General features: G+C 45.5%; 1 protein-coding gene across 3 annotated transcripts in view; it reads left to right on the top strand.

Moving 5' to 3' along the window:
• Positions 1 to 18208, top strand: part of LOC133508374 (protocadherin-1-like) — a 176172-nt gene that overhangs the window by 143533 nt on the left and 14431 nt on the right. Inside the window, exon 1 of one of the 3 annotated variants that reach the window (XM_061834309.1) lies at positions 10534 to 11555. The exons of the other annotated variants lie outside the window; for them this stretch is intronic. The gene's annotated coding sequence lies outside the window, so the exon portion shown is untranslated. Of the gene's footprint in view, positions 1 to 10533; positions 11556 to 18208 lie in introns of those variants that run through there. 3 annotated transcript variants of the gene reach the window in all.

The following is an 18208-nucleotide window of genomic DNA, read 5'->3' as shown; positions in this document are numbered from 1 at the left end:
CCAGTTCAGGGTGTACCCGGCCTCCTGCCCGTTGACAGCTGGGATAGGCTCCAGCATTCCCGGCAATGCTCGTGAGGATAAGCGGCGAAGAAAATGGATGGATGTGCCTGGAGGAAACCCATGCTGTCACCTGGAGAACATACAAACTCCACACAGGCTGGTCCGAGATTGAAGGCCAACTGTGAGACCAACGCTTTACTAGCTGAGCCGCCATTACCGGTATATTTTAATAGAAATTTTTATTCGGAGTTAAGAAAAAAAAAATGTTTCAAGAAGCCATGCCTGAAAAGACAAGTATGCTATTTTCGAGTCAAAAGAGGACATTTCTGGAGCATTTTAGCCATCCATGCACAATATGAAATTTGCTGGGTCGGTTATCATAAGTTGACCCATAAAAGAAAATGTGCTTGAAGTGATACACCCATCCATTTTCTTTGCCGCTTATCCTCACAAGGGTCACAGGGAGTGCCGGAGCCAATAACAGCTGTCAACAGGCAGGAGGCGGGGTACACCCTGAACCGGTCGCCAGTCAATCGCAGGGCACATAGAGACAAACAGCCACACTCACGATCACACCTAGGGGCAATTTAGAGTGTCCAATCAATGTAGCATGTTTTGGGGATGTGGGAGGAAACCGGATTGCATGGAGAACATGCAAACTCCACACAGGTGGGGGATCAAACCCGGGTCCTCAGAACTGTAAGGCCAACGCTTTACCGGCTGAGTCACTGTCACAAGTGATCCAAAGTCTGTCATTAGGGTTGAAAGCGGACATTTCGGGCCCGTTTTGAGCATTGACGCCTTCAATTCATCCCCCAACTGAATCAGAAATCGCACTCCGGGAGCCAGTTTGGACTTGGCAATTTCAGGTTTGGAAGGAATGTCTCGTGAATAGACCTTCAAAAAAAAAAAATCTCTTGACTCAAGATTGATTATCTGTGATTTGGGTTTGAAGCAGATTTTGGATTTCGAAAGCTCAGTTTCCCTGAGCAGCATGAAATTTGTTCGCCGTTTTATCATGACTACACCCACAAAACAGTCGCAAGAATCCACAGACAACTAAACACAAAAATGTGGGTTTTCCCAGTCTTGTAGATTTGAGAATTTAACCCTGCAGTCAATTTTCCTCAGCCATATAAAATTTGATAGAGCTGTCTTTATAGACCCAGAAAAATGGGGCTACTTTAGTCTCATTTTTTTTCCATTGATTTCCAGGGGTCCGTCCTTAAGAAGGTCTGCTCCGATATTTGTGTGATCGCTGCCGCGTTTTAACCCGACATACTAGACGGATGAATGACGCTAAATTGCAAAGAAAAAAATGGATTTCATCATTGCGTGTGGATGGAACATGAAGCGGGGAGATGATGAAAGAGGGAAAAAGAGAAAGTGTTTTTTTTCCCGTGAAATATTGAAGTTTATTCAAATGTGTGATGAAGACTTTCCTCCAGGATAAAAAAAAATGATGCAATAATTTGATTTCTTTCTGACCTCCCTGGCAGCTGTGATGTGTTCGAGGCGCACTCAGTGTGTAGGCGGGACCTGCGGGGTCAGCGAGGCGGCGTCTCATTGGCTGCCGGCAGGTGCGCTTCCTGAGTGGCGCCCCACCCCCGTAATGAACGCCTGCAGGAATCAAACTGTAGACCCGTGCGGCGGTCGGGTGGAGGGGGGCGGCGTACGCGCCTGCTTCACCCGTCAAGGCCGCCGCTCACCTTGCGCCACCGTGGCTTGGCCGTGATGTGTTTAAGGCAGCTGGGAAACATGATTATTCCCTCAAGTTTAACGTGATTGCCAGGCAAGACAATACAAGAGTGTTGTTTTCCTTGGCTTTGATGACCTGAGATATGTATATTTTATCATCACTAACAAACTATACTCTATGCATACACAAAAAAATTAACTGGAACTTTAAGATTAGTATTTCATAGAACTGATACATAGATGAAGGGGATGCATAGATACTGTATGTGGATGATAATATAGATAAGTATTGGTAAATAGATAGCTGGATGGATGACAGACAAAAACAAGATGGATGGATGGATGGATGGATGGATGGATGGATGGATGGATGAATGGATGAAAGGATGGTTGGTGGTGTTAGACACACTCGATGGGGCTGGATAGAAAAAATATAAATGTATGATTTGTGTTTTGATCACAATCAGGTTTGACCTCGCTGTTGCCACGGCGACCAGCACAACACAGGATGCTAAGTGGCTGCCGTGTTTGGGTACTTGTTCCCTTTATTAGACACACATGCCTCACATTTGCGTGTGCGCGCGCGCGTGTGTGTGTGTGTGTGTGTGTGTGGTGTGTGTGTGTGGTGTGTGTGTGTGTGTGTGTGTGTGTGTGTGTGTGTGTGTCGGTCGGTCGGTCGGTCAGTCTGTCTGTACTGTAGCAAGGGAAAGTGTGTGCGCTAAAGTGTGTTTTTGCTAAAACATGTTAGTGCTAAAGTGCACGTGTATGGTTGTGTGTGTGGGGGGGGTGCAGGTGTGCGAGTGCTAGTGTGTGTGCGCACACGTGTCTGTCGGTCTGTCTGTGCTACAGTTAGGGAGAGTGTGTGTGCTAAAGTGTGTTTTTGCTAAAACGTGCTAGTGCTAAAGTGCATGTGTACGTGTGTGCTAGTGTGTGTGCGTGTCTGTTGGTCTGTCTGTGCTACAGCAAGGGAGAGTGTGCGTGCTAAAGTGTGTTTTTGCTAAAACGTGTTTGTGCTGAAGTGCACGTGTATGTGTGTGCTTGTGTGTGTCTGTCGGTCTGTCTGCTGCAGCAAGGGAGTGTGTGTGTGCTGAAGTGTTTTTTTGCCCAAAAGTGTTAGTGCTAAAGTGCTAGTGTGTGTGTGTGTGTTTGTGGTAATGTATGTGTGATTGATTGTAGGCCCAACGCCGTGCTCACAGCTGTTTTGCGGGGTGAGACGTGCTTGTCCAAGCACAGATCCGCCGCCGTTGTGCCTCAAAATAACTGCTAACATGCTAACACCTGCAGGGGAGTTTAGCGGCTCGCCGTCTCCACGGCAACCATCGATCCTCCTCCATCTTTGCCATTGTAATATCGGCGGGGCGGCCAGCGGGGTTTAGGGCTTACGCTTGTGAAGTCGGTACGCTTTATTAATACAAATGTATTTTTTTATTTGGGAGAGAATTTTCATGCGCGTAAACAATCTTGTCTCCTTTATTGTTGTTTTCGGGTCGAGTCGACCTTGCGGCAAGTGACACAACTTGGACAAAAAGCAAAACAATTCTGATAGTTCCAAACTAAGTTTTTATAACGAAACGCTAAGCCATTTTGACACGATATTCAAAGTGGTTTTATTCCGGAAACGGGTCAAAACCAGGTGCAGCAGTCCGACAAGGCTGAGGCACAAAAACGCTAGACTAAAGGCAGGATCCAAAAACGTGAAACGAGGTCCGATGACTATAGAACAGACCAAGAACTTGACAAGACGTGGATTAACAAAAGGGCACAGACTCGCTGTGACAAGGATAGCTCTATGCTAGACTTACTCTCAAAAGTGGAGAATCCAATTCGCAGTAAATGCAACGCAACGAACTGGCAAATCCCAGTGACAAATACCAAATCTAAATCCCTAGTTTATTAATACTTTTCATTAACGTGCCGCCGACCATGTGTTTTTTATTTACAACGCCATTTTGGACGGCAAAATCGCGTCTACATATCATGGCTAGGAAGCGATACGTGTAGACTGTAAAGGTTTAGCTTCAGTTATCGTTTGATCTTTTATCTTGAAAGTCCTTTGGCAAACGAACACTGTAACCGGAGGTGATTGAGGCACTTGTGCTGGAGTGACGACTAAAGAAAGAAGCCACGCGTGAAACTCGAGAGTTTGCGGTGTGATCGTGATTGTGTTGACGTCAGCGGGGCGCGACGAGACAGGACGATAAGGAAGTGAGATAGAGAGGTTGGCGGGGCGAAACAGCGAAATAAATATCACCCGCGTTAAAAAGTCCAGTTGGACTCACATCTACGTTATTCAATAACACGACTGCAAGATCATAACATGGTTCAGAGTGACGGACTCGCGCCTGGGGGGGCGAACGAAGACGACAAATTGACCACGATGGAGGCGTACGTTCGGTGTTCCAAGCCCGAGGATGGACTGGGACTCATCCAATTTACCAGATGCGTGGCGGAGATTCAAGGAACACGCCGAACTCATGTGCACGGGACCGCTTAAAAACAGAGCTGAAGAGGCAAAGTGCAGTTCCTCAAGCTGTGGATCGGCGGTAAAGGAAGGGATGTCGGCAGTACGTGGACTGGAGACGAAGATAAGTTGCCAAAAACTTATTACGAATTTTTTTTTTTTTTTACCTCACTCCGAAAGCAAACCCCATGTTTGCTAGATATAAGTTTCACGAGAAAGTGCAAGGGAACTGTGAGTCATGTGAGCACTTTTTGACAGAACTCAAACCGTAGATTTAAGACTGTAACTACACAAACAGCCATGAGATGGTCAGAGACCGCATAGTTTTTGCTACCAACTCAGCGAGTGTGCGCGAAAAGTTACTCAGCCAGGGGCCGGCGCTCAAGCTAGAAAAAGCAATCGACATAGCCCGCTCCCACGAGTTAGCAAAAGTGCAGCTAAAGGCTACGGCTAGTGACAGCTACGAGGTTCGCGTTATCCACCGCAAACCTGGGAAGCAAAGTTTCACTGCGGGTGCTAGTAGGCATATTGATAGCCCAAAGACCTCCGTAAAAATAGGTAAGAAGTGTGGAGGATACCACGGTAAATTAGCTGAATGCCCAGCAAAAGGTAAACAACGCCTGACGTGTGTGTCAGACCCCCTTTTCCGTCTGTTCTTACAACCATTAGCCACAAAATGAAATACCATCACGAAAAGCCCGTAACACGCTTATAAGCAAGTCAATACTCTCAAAAAGATCACTAAAAAAACGCGAGCTGTATTGTAGTTTTGACATCCAATATGGCATCGTAAACAAAAGTCATGTGACTCATGACATCACGTGAAAAGTATCTATTAGAGTGCCGAATGCGAAGCGGGTGCCAGAAGCGGCACCGCCCCGAGCAGTTGCCTGGCTACGCCCCCCCCCCCACCCCCACCCCCCACACCCCACCCCTCCCATGGCAGCGGCCATGCCTTGCTCATGACAACACCTGGAATGAACATCATAATAACTCCCAGGTTGTCCTTTCCCACCCTTGTTGATTTTGAGAAAGTTTGTGTAATGAATTTTTTTCTCCCAATTTATCAATAGTGTCCGCTCGCGTGTAATTAATGAGTTGTTTGATGTAACAAATGATTCTTTAATTCTGACAACTTTCCCGTCTTTGTTGTTTTTGCTTTTATTTTGCTGCTCAAAGCTTTGATTCCTATTTACCGTCTGAGCGTTTCTCTTTTGTCTTCGGAGCGTGCGCGCGTTTGCTCTCCGTGTGCACGTGCGCGCACCCTCGAGGATGGATGCTTATCGAAAGAGGTTGACTCTCTGCGTCTAATTAATTTGCGTGGTTGGCGACAGGTAGTGTGAGCGCCACGTCGCTTTCGAGCGCGCTCATCAGGTGGAAGGATTACCTCCGCCTCGGCTTTTAGAACACCACGCTACAAAGGACAAGATGATGATCTTACATATGACAACTCCAAGTTGAAATCCGACGATATATATGTTGTGTTTACATTGCTGGCAAACGTCAATCGGGATCAGATCAGGATCAGATTTGGTTGGGACAGCACTTCGTCTCTACGCATGATTTAGTTCATTTAAGTCAGATCTGATGGGGTTGTCCTGAATGGGACAGGATCCCCAAATCCGGGTGTGAAAAATTCCTTGCATCATTTCCAAAACGACTCGTGACTGTCTTAGCGCTGCTAAATACTGCGCTAAGGGTCAAAATACTATTTCACTTTATTTAAATGTTAACATGAGTGAGGATTAGTGTCATGGTCCAGCCCTGGCTATGCGGGTTCCCGCATGGCCGCGCTGATTGGGAGGCGCACGCCTGCACCTCATGCTGGCTGATTGGCCCCGGTGTATATAGGACCATGGGGACGACTGGTCCGGCGCCAGATCGTTGCAACTCATGCCCCATTCCAGCACTCCAGTATCTCTGATCGTCAACCCGTGTGTACCGACCTCCGCCTGTTGTCCGACCGACCCCGTAAGCCTGACTCCTTTGATACTCCTGCCTGCTTTGATTGATCTCCCGTGTACCGACTCTCGCCTGCCCGCGGACCTGCTCTCCACGCCCGACGTCCCGACTACCGCTGCTGTACCTGACTGCCTGCCCAATCCCCGACCTTGGAATAATAAATGTTTTTCCCGAATTACCTCTGCGTTTCCCAACTCCTGCATTTGGGTCCTACCTCCGTATCGATGGGTCGTGACAATTAGTGGAAGTTAAGGGTCACAACTTTGTAAAAAAAAAATGTATAAAATGTAAAACCAAAAAGCAATGCCAAGATAAAGTCGTCAAGCTACAGCTGAGGCTAGCTAGTTAGCGTTAGCAATTGAAAGGACTTTTATAATAAATGCGGCGTTTATCTGACGCCGTAACACTTATTGGCATTGCATTGTTCGTTGCTAATTGAATGGGTTGTAAAGAATGAACGCGCTTATTATGTTCTTTGTCTGTTCCGATCAGATGTTTCCCGCGCCTCGTTTTGTCGCTTTTGTGCTCCCCCGATCACACGAACAGCTGCTGCTGCTGCAATGCTAAAACTTCTCCCTTTTCTCTCTTTTTGGCAGTCTTACTGTTATTGTCTCTCTTGCCAAATCAAGAAAATCTCGACTTTTATTTTGTTGTTAAAATGAAAACCACACTTTGTAGGGTAGAGGCTGACGTGAGCCAAGTGTTTGCAATGTTGAAGGCGGGTTGAACATTGCACTGTAACGAGCCTTTGTTGGTTTAGCTCACCACAGAGTGGAACGAGGACGCCCTTACGTCCTTAACTCCATATACAGTGAAGAAAATATGTATTTGAACACCCTGCTATGTTGCAAGTTATCCCACTTAGAAATCATGGAGGGGTCTGAAATTGTCATTGTAGGTGCATTTTTATGTGTGATACAGCTGCAAATAAGTATTTCAACACTTGTCTATCAGCTAGAATTCCAACCCTCAAAGACCCGTTAGTCCGCCTTGAAAAGTCCACCTCCACTCCATGTGTTATCCTGAATCAGATGCACCTGTGTGAGGTTGTTAGCTGCATAAAGACACCTGTCCACCCCATACAATCAGTAAGACTCAAACTTGTAACATGGCCAAGACCCAAGAGCTGCCCAAAGACACCAGAGACAAAATTGTACAACTCCACATGGCTGGAAAGGGCTACGGAGAAATTGCCAAGCGGCTCGGTGAAAAAAGGTCCACGGTTGTAGCAATCATTAGAAAATGGAAGAAGCTCAATCGGCGTGGAGCCCCATGCAAGATATCACCTCGTGGGGTCTCAATGATCCTTAGACAGGTGAGGAATCAGCCCAGGACTACACGAAAGGACTTGGTCAATGACCTGAAAAGGTGACTGTTGGTAATACAGTAAGACGTCACGGTTTGAAATAATGCATGCCACGGAAGGTTCCCCTGCTTAAACTAGCACATGTTAAGTTCCGTCTTAAGTTTGCCAATGACTTTTTGGATGATACAGAGGAGTCATGGGAGAAGGTTTTGTGGTCAGATGAGACCAAAATGGAAGTTTTTGGTCATAATTCCACTAACCGTGTTTGGAGGGAGACAAATGATGAGTTCCATCCCAAGAACACCATCCCTACTGTGAAGCATGGGGGTGGTAGCATCATGCTTTGGGGGTGTTTTTCTGCACATGGGACAGGACGACTGCACTGTATTAAGGAGAGGATGACCGCGGCCATGTATTGTGAGATTTTGGGGAACAACCTCTTTCCCTCAGTCAGAGCATTGAAGATGGGTCGTGGCTGGGTCTTTAAACATGACAATGACACGAAGCACACATGCAGAAAAACCAAGGAGTGGCTCTGTAAGAAGCATATCAAAGTTCTGGCATGTCTCGCCAGTCTCCAGACCTAAACCCAAAAGAAAATCTTTGGAGGGAGCTGAAACTCCGTGTTTCTCAGCGACAGCCCAGACATTTGTCTGATCTCGAGAAGATCTGTGTGGAGGAGTGGGCCAAAATCCCTCCTGCAGTTTGTGCAAACCTGGTGAACGCACTACAGGAGACGTTTGACCTCTGTAATTGCAAACAAAGGCCACTGTACCAAATATTAACATTGGTTTTCTCAGGTGTTCAAATACTTATTTTCAGCTGTATCACACAAATAAATCATTAAATAAAATCAGACATTGTGATTTCCGGATTTTTCTTTAGATTATCTCTCTCACAGTGGACATGCACCGACAATGAAAATTTCAGACTCCTCCATGATTTCTCAGTGGGAGAAATTGCAGTATAGTAGAGTGTTCAAATACTTATTTTCTTCACTGTTTTTTGAAACAAATGTTTTAGATGAAATGCTCCAATGGTTTAGTTTCACCGCACGTTGTTAGCTAAGGACAGTTAAGAGGTAAGGTACGTTATGGTAGCTTCCTCGGCTGGTCAGTAAACATGTTTTTTCCAAAGTTGTTTGCCCATTTGCGAATTCTGCCGAGGTGAACGTCCGAGAAATATTGATGAGGAGATTAAAGGCAACCGCTCGGTACATGTGGGCCACGGGGTTAATGACTGCAGAGGATGCTTGGACGCGAGAGTCAACGGCAGGGGGTTTCGACACCGCTGGAGGAAAACAAAACAAAAAAAACGGAGAAGTTTCTTTTGGCCAGAGATGTGAGGTGCTGTGTGGTCTCAGTGGACCCAAAGTAACTCGCCACACAATAATCCGTAGTTTGGCATATGGAGGACAATTTGTCTAAAGGAGGTTCCACACGAAAAATAGAATTTACCCTTTCCATGTTTAAAACATGGATACAAGTGGCGGAAATAAATTTCAACCGCAGGGTGTCCGGGCTCTATCTTAGAGATCCGATGAAAAGCTCGGTCATCAGGGAGGCTCAGTGTCGAGCCGCTGCTCCTCCGCATTGAGAGGAGCCAGATGAGGTGGCTGGGGCATCCGATCCGGATGCCTCCCGGGCGCCTCCCTGGTGAGGTGTTCCGGGCGTGTCCCACCGGAAAGAGACCCCGGGGACGACCCAGGACACGCTGGAGAGACTGTGTTTTCCGGCTGGCCTGGGAACGCCTCGGGATCCCTCCGGGAGACCTGGAAGAAGTGGCTAGGGAAAGGGAAGTCTGGGTATCCCTGCTGAAACTACTTCCCCCGTGACCCAACCCAGAGAAGAAAATGGATGGATGGATGTTTAAAACAAACATAACTTTGGATTTGGAAAAAGTCTGACTAGCTTAATGCGCACAAACAATGGAAAATGCCTTTGGACTGCTAACAATTTGCATCACTAGTTATCGTTTTAGAAGTAACAGATATTTGAATGCAACAGGTTGACAGATATCATGGTAGTCACGGGCGTATATTCTTTACCCTTTGCTTCAAACATTACACCATGGGTGTCATACTCATTTCTATCGCACACATTCTACCACATTGTCGTTACGCTTTCTGTCCGAGGGCCATTATGACTGAAACCATTAAAATCTTTAATTGACCCATCATATTTACACACTAAATTTATCAACTACTTTTTTTCAACTATTGTTGATGTCTGGTAACACAAAAATGCTTGTTGTCATCATTTATGATATAACAATTTGAAATTTTGGTCCAAACTTGGCAAAAATCGTGGAAGTTGATACACATGATTTGCCTTCGCGGGCCACATAAAATCATGTGGCGGGCCGCATCTGCCCCGCGGGCCTCGAGTTTGACATCGTGCATTACACTATCTTACTGAGTCGCTTAGTTATGAATGTCATTTTATCAACTCTGCGTCATTTTTCAGGGAATGCTGGAACCGATTAGGAGCATTCCAATTTATGTCAGTGGGGAAAGATGATTTGAGATGCAAATGTATTTTAATTATGTCACGTGAAGGAATTCCACTCGTAACTCCAAGCACCACCGTTAAGCTCTCTATACTGAAGATTGAATACATACGACACAATTGAGGCTCTGTGCTCGTCACGCCATATTTTTTATGATTTGAATTTGACACAAACAGCTTGAAGCCTTTCATCCTTCCCGCACTGCGCTTAATTTGATCATCTGCATTGGTTGCACATGATAGGAATGTGATAAACGGATTCAATGCTTACTTTTTCCTTTTTGAAAATAATAAAATAATGTACGCCAGTCTCGCACATTTGATCTGAGCAAACATGTAAGACGCCTCTCTTTCATATTTAATGACGTCACATCCGTGCTCTTGGCCACACTTAAGAGTTACAAAATGGAATTCGTTATTTTTTTTTTTATATCTCGTTGTTTTTGTTGTGGTTTTTTTTTTGACGTCACTGCCACTGTTCCGTTCGTCCCTTTGCAACTGTGACTCGAACGCAGGCGCCATCGCGAGCTCGAACGGTTGGGCCTCCCCCCCCACCCCCACCCCCACCCCGACTCAATTCCGTTGCGGACGCCAGCCTGTAGGGGGCGCTCAAAGCCCGGCAGATGGCGTCTCTTCCCGCGGAGCGCAGTCACACCGATTCGAGACGGAAGAAAAGAGGGGAAAAAAATGGTTTTATTTTCTGTAAGAGGAAAGAGATGGATAAAATATCACAAGTAGAAGATGGGGTGGGGTGGAGGTGCCACTTGATGTCAGCTGGTGGAATGACAAAGCCAAAAAGATAAGGAAAAGAAAGCTTTAAAAACACATTTGAGAGTGTATAAAGCGGTCGGGATATGTTTTTATTTTGAATAAAAAAAATACTGTAATATAAAGCGAGTTGAACGCCGAGTGACGCCCCCTACCACCACCACCACCACCTCGTCCCCCACCCATCCCCGACCCCGACCCCTCCTTCCCCCGTCCTCGGGTCTCTGTGGCGGTGAGACTCGCTCACACACACGAGAGCGAGAGAGGAGTTGCGAGCTCGGCTGGGCTTCAGTTTGTCAGCAGCCGGGCGGCAGCGCAGAAGCAGCAGCGAGCGAGCGAGCGAGCAACCTGCCAGGCGAACGAACCGACCGAACCCAGCCGCACCGGAACCGGACCAGGACAGCAAACCGAGTCAGCCCCCCCCCCCAACGCCCTCAAACAGGAGATTTGTCCCAACTATTATCGATTTATTTTTGAACTTTCCAACATCTTTGTGTTGTTGTTGTTTTTTATTTTTTATTTTTTTTAACTTCCTCTTCCTGCTAACATAATCACGGACGTAATGCGGACCTCATCTTGAGTAGACGCCAGAACCGAGCCGGTCACGACACTCGCAAAAAAAAAAAAAAAAAAAAAAAAAGTGGACTTAATTGTGAGAGGAATATTCCCCTGCCACCATTTGGATTTCAAGTGCTTTTCTATCTTCGTCCGTGTGGATTTTTGTTCGATTTTTGTTTTCCATCTTTTTTCTCCAACGCTTCGAGTTCCGGAGTGGACACCGACGCTGAACGTAGCCTGTAGCCGGGCTGGAGCGCTTCAAACTGGGCTACCGCGCTGCGCTCACCCGCTCCGGGTAGGGAAACCGCTTCCACCTGCTGTCAATCATCTCATTCTCACTCAAGTTCACGTTTCCTCTTTCTGTTCCACTATCTTGACTCGCTTTAATTGCCATTCAAGTTAGTTTGATGACACAAAAGTCCCATTAACGACTTTCTTTTTTTTAGGATTGTGTTGATTTGTATTTTAAAACTTGTCCAATTAGCTCTTAGTTCCGATCCAGTAGCGTGTTCATTTTCCACCACTTAACATCAAGCCTTCATTGCGCTCATACACGCGCATTGATCCGTATTGACCGCCGGCCAGCAGAATTAAAAAGAACCCGCCTGACACCGGGCTCCGGGCGGATGCGTTCCGGTGGGATCTATTGGAGGGTCGACGCGTTATGTCCAATAATTCACAAATGAAGTTTGTGAACAATTTAGACATAAAGCGACCTCAATTTTGCCCGAGCTTTACTCAAGGCCCAGGGGTCATCCGGACCCCCCCCGAGTTCTGCCGCGTTCTGCGTCCCGACACGTCCGCTCTATTTCAGTGTGTGTTAGTGCAAAGATAAATATACTGCGAGTGGGCTCAGATTGGACTCTTGCCTGGTAATGACCCCCGAAATCAAACCCAAAAGGCCAAAAAAACAAGTATTTTTATTGATTTCTGGCCGTGATGAACATTCGTCCCACGTTTCATGTCCATCAGACACACCGGCGGCGGGTGCTGGTGTGTTGAATACAATTCACAATCATACGAATTAAAGCAATAGGTTCCCCCGTATAACCCCCCCCCCCCCAGTTATTGTTCCCGGGCCCCCGCGAGTTCCGCCGTCTGCGTTGTCGAGCGCGCGTGTGATTTCCGTGCATCCAGTCGCGGTGAACGCGCAAACCGGATTGCACGTCAGTCGGAGGGGCTGGTGGCGCGTAGGGATGTTTTCTAATTTTCCGAGTGGGGCGAAGTGAGTACATTTTGAAAAGGGGGAGGGGGTGGGGGGCAGCGGTGGACCCATAAAATCTGTTAATTTTCAGCAGGATAGTCGTTGAGACAAGTTGGTGCGTTTGTTAGTACGTTCAAGCCTCCAATTATGCAATATAGTCGGGGCGGGGGGGGGGGGGTAGAAATAAAAAGAATTCAAGCAATCGGGCTGGTCCGGTTAGCCGTGCTCACCACAATTAAAGGGGGGTGGGGGCGTTGCTTGTGAGACCACTGAAGTCCATCGTTTTCACTTCGATTCACTCATCTGGGAAATTAGATAAAGCGGTGGTTTAGTTGCAAGAAAAACATAAAAAATGCAAATTAAAGCAGTAAATTTACTCCCGACCAGGTTTTGAGATGGGGGGGGGGGTGTTGGGCATGCCTTGAACAGGTGTCATCTGAACATTTCCACCAGGATTTGTACACCGGATGCGAATATTTGGTGGGTTTTTTTGAGTACATTAATGCCTCCGAAAAGCTGACGTAGTCACAAGAATAAGATATTCAAAATGGTCAGAATTTCAGTTGGTTTTGAGAACGATCGTGTCGAGGACCCCTAAAATCTCGACATTTCCACTGGGGTACAAATATTGGGAAATTTTTGTGCGCTTTTGAGTGGATTAAATCCTCCTAAAATCGAGTTTGGTCGCACGAGGGAAATACCGTTATTAAAAAAATGATACGCATTAAAGCGATAGCACTTTACTGATCCGGTTTTGCGGTGTGGGACTTTACTCAACACAAATTTCTGATTCCATTCATCCATTTCCTTTACCGCTTATCCTCACGAGGGTCGCGGGGAGTGCAGGAGCCTTACCCAGCTGTCAACGGGCAGGAGGCGGGGTACACCCTGAACTGGTTGCCAGCCAATCGCAGGGCACACAGAGACAGACAACAGTCGCACTCACAATCACACCTAGGGACAATTTAGAGTGTCCAATTAATGTTGCATGTTTTTTTGTTTTTTTTTTTGTAATGTGGGAGGAAACCTAGCGTTCCCGGAGAAAACCCACGCAGGCACGGGTAGAACATGCAAACTCCACACAGGCGGATCTGGGATTGGACCCGGGACCTCACGCTTTTCCAGCTGAGCCCACCGTCCCGCCTGATTCAATTCAAGGCTCCCAATGTTGAAGTTGGAGGAATCATTTTTAAAAATGGTATATGAATTCATGTCATTTCAATTGGGTCCCGGTACCACCTTGTCCAGGCTCGAAAAACCTCGAGTATCGATCCTCCTAACATAGGCGTGTTTTGGAGTTAGTGTGTGTGTGCGCGAGCGCTCGTGTAAGAGCTAGAAAATCCGGTCGGTCCAGTTGCACCGGTGCAGCCGGGAGGGACGAGGAAGCGCTTGAATGAAAGAGGGTTAGGTCGAGACTATTTACATTCACGCCGCGCGTTCCCATCCTCCTGAACTTTGACCCCGTTCCCTACTTTCTGCCACGTTGGCCGTCTGACTGTGCGTGCAAACCCCCCCATAAGTCTGGATTTTGTTTCCCGTCTGACACCTGCCAACACGGCGGGTCCGGTATCTCCCGGAGCGTGGCTCAAACGCACATCCAGGAAGTAGACATGTCCACAGCATTTGTTTAAATGAAGGATTTGGGATCACATTAATACTCGTGAACACCTTTGAGTCTTCAGTGACGCTAACCAGCATGCTCAGTTTTTGTGTGGATTCTAACCCAGAACCTCTTGACCCCGAGGCAAAGATAGTCTTCCACCCATAAAATAGCATACCCAAAACAATATGGATGTATTTTTTTTTTTTTTCGATGCTCAAGGCCTCGAAGAACATTGTTGGTGTCAAAAGTAAAAGAGACACTCCGCTCTAAGCAAAGTGTAAATGGAGACTCGAGTTTTATTTTTGCCTTAAAAAAATAATTTTTATCTTTTTTTTTTTTTTTTTTTTTTAAATAGCACTGGTACGTGTAATTGCAGCTAATACAGTCAATTGTCAAAGCTTTTAGTGGAGAAATTAGCGGCGGATGACGGAAATCAATTGAAGAAATCACTTGCGCTCCTACAAGGTTTTGAAGGATATTTTTTTTCAACATCAATTCATTCTTTTTTTTTTTTTCTTCTCTCCAAATGAAATCCTCGACGGACTTGTGGTTAGCGTGTATGCCTCGTAGCTGAGAGGTTCTGCTTTGAACTGCGGGCTTCTAATCGATATCGATTGGAGTCCCTTTTCAGTGGTTTTGTGCTAAAATTATTTCATATATATAAATTATATGTTTGATAAAGTGTCTTCAGGGTTCATGTAAACGAGAACATGAACGGGTATCAAACTGTTCAGGCTGCATGTGTGCGTGTCTGCTTGTGTGTGTGTTTATGTGGCTACACTACAGGTGTCAAACCCGAACCCGGGGGCCAGATCTGGCCCACCACATCGATTCGTTATGGCCCAATAATGCAAGTCATGTGCATCAAGTTGCATAATTCTGACTAAAATCTGTAGCAGAATTTTTTATTTCCATCTTTAATGAATAATGCTGAGAGACTGGAACTTTTTTTTTTTTTTTTTTTAACCAAACCCCTTTTTACTGTTACTTGTACAAGTCGAACGTTCACATTGTCATCTAAATATGATCACCCAAAAATTTCACGACATCCAATTTAGTTTCCTTTTGTTTTTAAAAACTCTTAAAAGACTATTTCTGTCCTGAAGAACACACAAGGGCTGCAGTGGACTGCCGCGTCCCCCCCCTCCCCCCCCTTTAAACACCTGCCGCTAGTGTTTGTTGTTTCTGCCCGTGATGAGTTCAGGTGCTGTGCTGAGAGTGGGAAAAGAGAGAAAATCAACAACTCACAACAACTCTGATTGGATTTTTCCAATTTCCTGATTTGATTTGAACCCGAAAAACTCAAACATGTGGTTGTTATTATTATTATATGGTGGAAAAACGTATCATGCTGGCTACTGTGAATTGCTGCATATCAATAGGCAGGATGTGTGTGTGCGTGCGTGTGTGTGTGTGTGTGCGTGTGTCATCAAACAATAGCATGTGAATGGAGTCATTAGCGTAATCCCTTTTGTCATGCGGCCTAGCTCGACCACACAAACACACACATGCACGTGCACGCACACAATAAACATCTTGAAAACATGTTATTGTGCATGTGCATGCGTGTACTTGTTTGTGTGTGAACTGGATGCGTTTGACGGTCAGGTTACGCACGCACACACACACACTCGCATGCACGGACACACAAACCAACAGTAGATTTCAGAACCGGTTTGGAAGAAGTGAAAGGATTTTACGGTCAAAATTGAAAAGAGTTATTTGACTGTTGGGCGGTACGGTGGATCAACTGGGAAAGCGTTCGCCTCATAGTTCTAAGGACCTGGGTTTGATCCCGGCCCCGCCTGTGTGGAGTTTGCCTGTTCTCCGGGCACTCCGGTTTCCTCCCACATCCCGAAAACATGCAATATTAATTGAACACTCTAAATTGCCCCTAGGTGTGATTGTGAGTGCGACAGTTGTCTGTCTCTATGTGCCCTGCGATTGGCTGGCGACCAGTTCAGGGTGTACCCTGCCTCCTTCCCATTGACAGCTGGGATAGGCTCCAGCACTCCCCGCGACGCTCGTGAGGATAAGCGGCAAAGAACATGAATGGATATTTGACTTTTTCATTTCTTAAAGGGACAGGACACCTTTTTGACTTTTTTTTTTCGTTACCGAAAAACAACAACAACAACCCATTCGTGGGCAGCGTCCCATTTTTTTGGGACATGATGATTTTCACCCATTATATCCTTCAGTATATCAAAATATTTAAGTGTTTTAAGCAGATTCTGATTCTGGTTTTTGGGACGATCTACTAAGAAAACCCAAGTACCCTCTCGCGGGCAGTGTCCCATTTTTGGAACGAGATTATAAATTATGAAAGTTATCATGTAACTTAGCCATAAACGAAAAAGACGTGTTATTTCCTTGATTGTGGCCTGTTAGGAGACTTTTATCTCAATAAGGCAAAAAATTGCCACCCTGCCCATGAATGGGCTAAAAGCTAAACAGACTGACTGGACACCAGAGTTCCCCATTTTTGGTTTTATTACAATTTTTTTTGCATGTTTAAGACTCCAAATCCACCAAAAAACAAAAGATGACATATTTCCATTGCATCAACTTTACCTCTGAACGAGAAACTTCTGCCGTTGAGTCTTTGGAACTTTAGTCAGAATGTAGGGCCAGGGGTACTACATTGGGTTCGAGTCTTGACCCTGGCGACCCTAATGGTTCAAAAATGCTGGCGTTAGAAACTATATAATATTCCTAAATGCAAATATTTGTAAGTGCATATATTTGAAAATGCCGAATATAAACATTTTGAAAAAAGCTAACATTTCACAACACGTTTGAAAATGCAAACATTTGAAATCAAATAAAAATTTGAATTGTTTTGCTAACATTTCAAAAGCTAAACATTAGAAATTGCCAACATTTCAAAATGCAATCATTTGGTGATGGAGAGATGTGAAATCACAAATATTTAAAACCCCAAATATTTAACAACAAACATTAGAAATCTCAAACATTTTATAACGCAAACACTTGAAAACCAACATTTGCGTTCCACTTGTCTTCTAATGGATTCCGTTGTTTGATATCTTTGCTAAGTGTCGGCGTCGGGAAGTCACATGACCTGGAAGCCTTTTCAAGACGCAACTACATTGACGTCGGTGTCTTCTACCTGTGTGAGGCTGTTACCATGGAGACGCTCTGTGAATGTCAATAGTCAACTCATACACACTTAATTGCGTGTGGCAATAAGGCCATCCAGCTGCTTTGTCATGCACGCGCACACAAAGACACACATAGCTGGTCTGTTGTGTCTTTTGTGCAACGCAGACAAATACTTAGCAGGAGATCACACTTACTGTCTGACTCCTTCCACATGGAAATGTTACACACACAAATGCACCGTGGCAGGTGGACATTTACTTAACACTGTGGCTTTTGTTTTATGTTGACATGAAAACAAAGTAGTATTGGCCCAAATAATACATAAATAAAGTTGCCACTTCGACACTGAACCCGTATAAAGTCCCGCTATCATTATACGGAAACGATACCAAGGCCAAAACCTCAGATATCAGTAGAAGCAGATGAGTCACATGTGACAAATGCAAAGTCATGGAGAATAAATGTTGCATAGTGGACACATTTATTTGTTTATTTTATTGTTCTCACCAGCCCATTTTTAATCTCGATTACCCCCGGAGGCCGCTGGCGCACCGCGGCATCCCTGATCGGAAAACAAGCGTTAAAAATAGTGCCGTGTCCGTTTCGCATTGTGTAACTTTGTGACACGCAAAAGTGATGAGACATTTGTGACATTTGTGTTTCGAGGTCATGAGAAGTTTGGTTTTGGTGTCGAGAGACTTCACTAAATTCCTCGTGTGGCGTTCACACGCTCCCGACTGACTTGTTAGTCTACATGCGTGTGTGCGAGTGTGTTTGTATTCACATGCACTCTGTGTGTTTCTATACAGTATTTGTGTGTTGTCCACATTCCCACACTGTCAACTTCCTCAGGATACAAAATTAAAAATGGCAAAAAAAAATGCTTTTAAATTAAGACCTACCTTGTTGATAATTGCTCGCTCGCCATTCCTGACATGTAATACAGAAAGAGAATTGTCATGAACCAACGGTGCACGGGTGGACCCAAAAGGAGGACTCCAAGACGAGGAAATGA

Source organism: Syngnathoides biaculeatus, chromosome 11 (genome assembly GCF_019802595.1).
Source record: "Syngnathoides biaculeatus isolate LvHL_M chromosome 11, ASM1980259v1, whole genome shotgun sequence".
Lineage (NCBI taxonomy): Eukaryota > Metazoa > Chordata > Actinopteri > Syngnathiformes > Syngnathidae > Syngnathoides > Syngnathoides biaculeatus.
The sequence above is the reverse complement of the archived record's forward strand: the minus strand, read 5'-3'. Positions and strand labels throughout refer to the sequence as shown.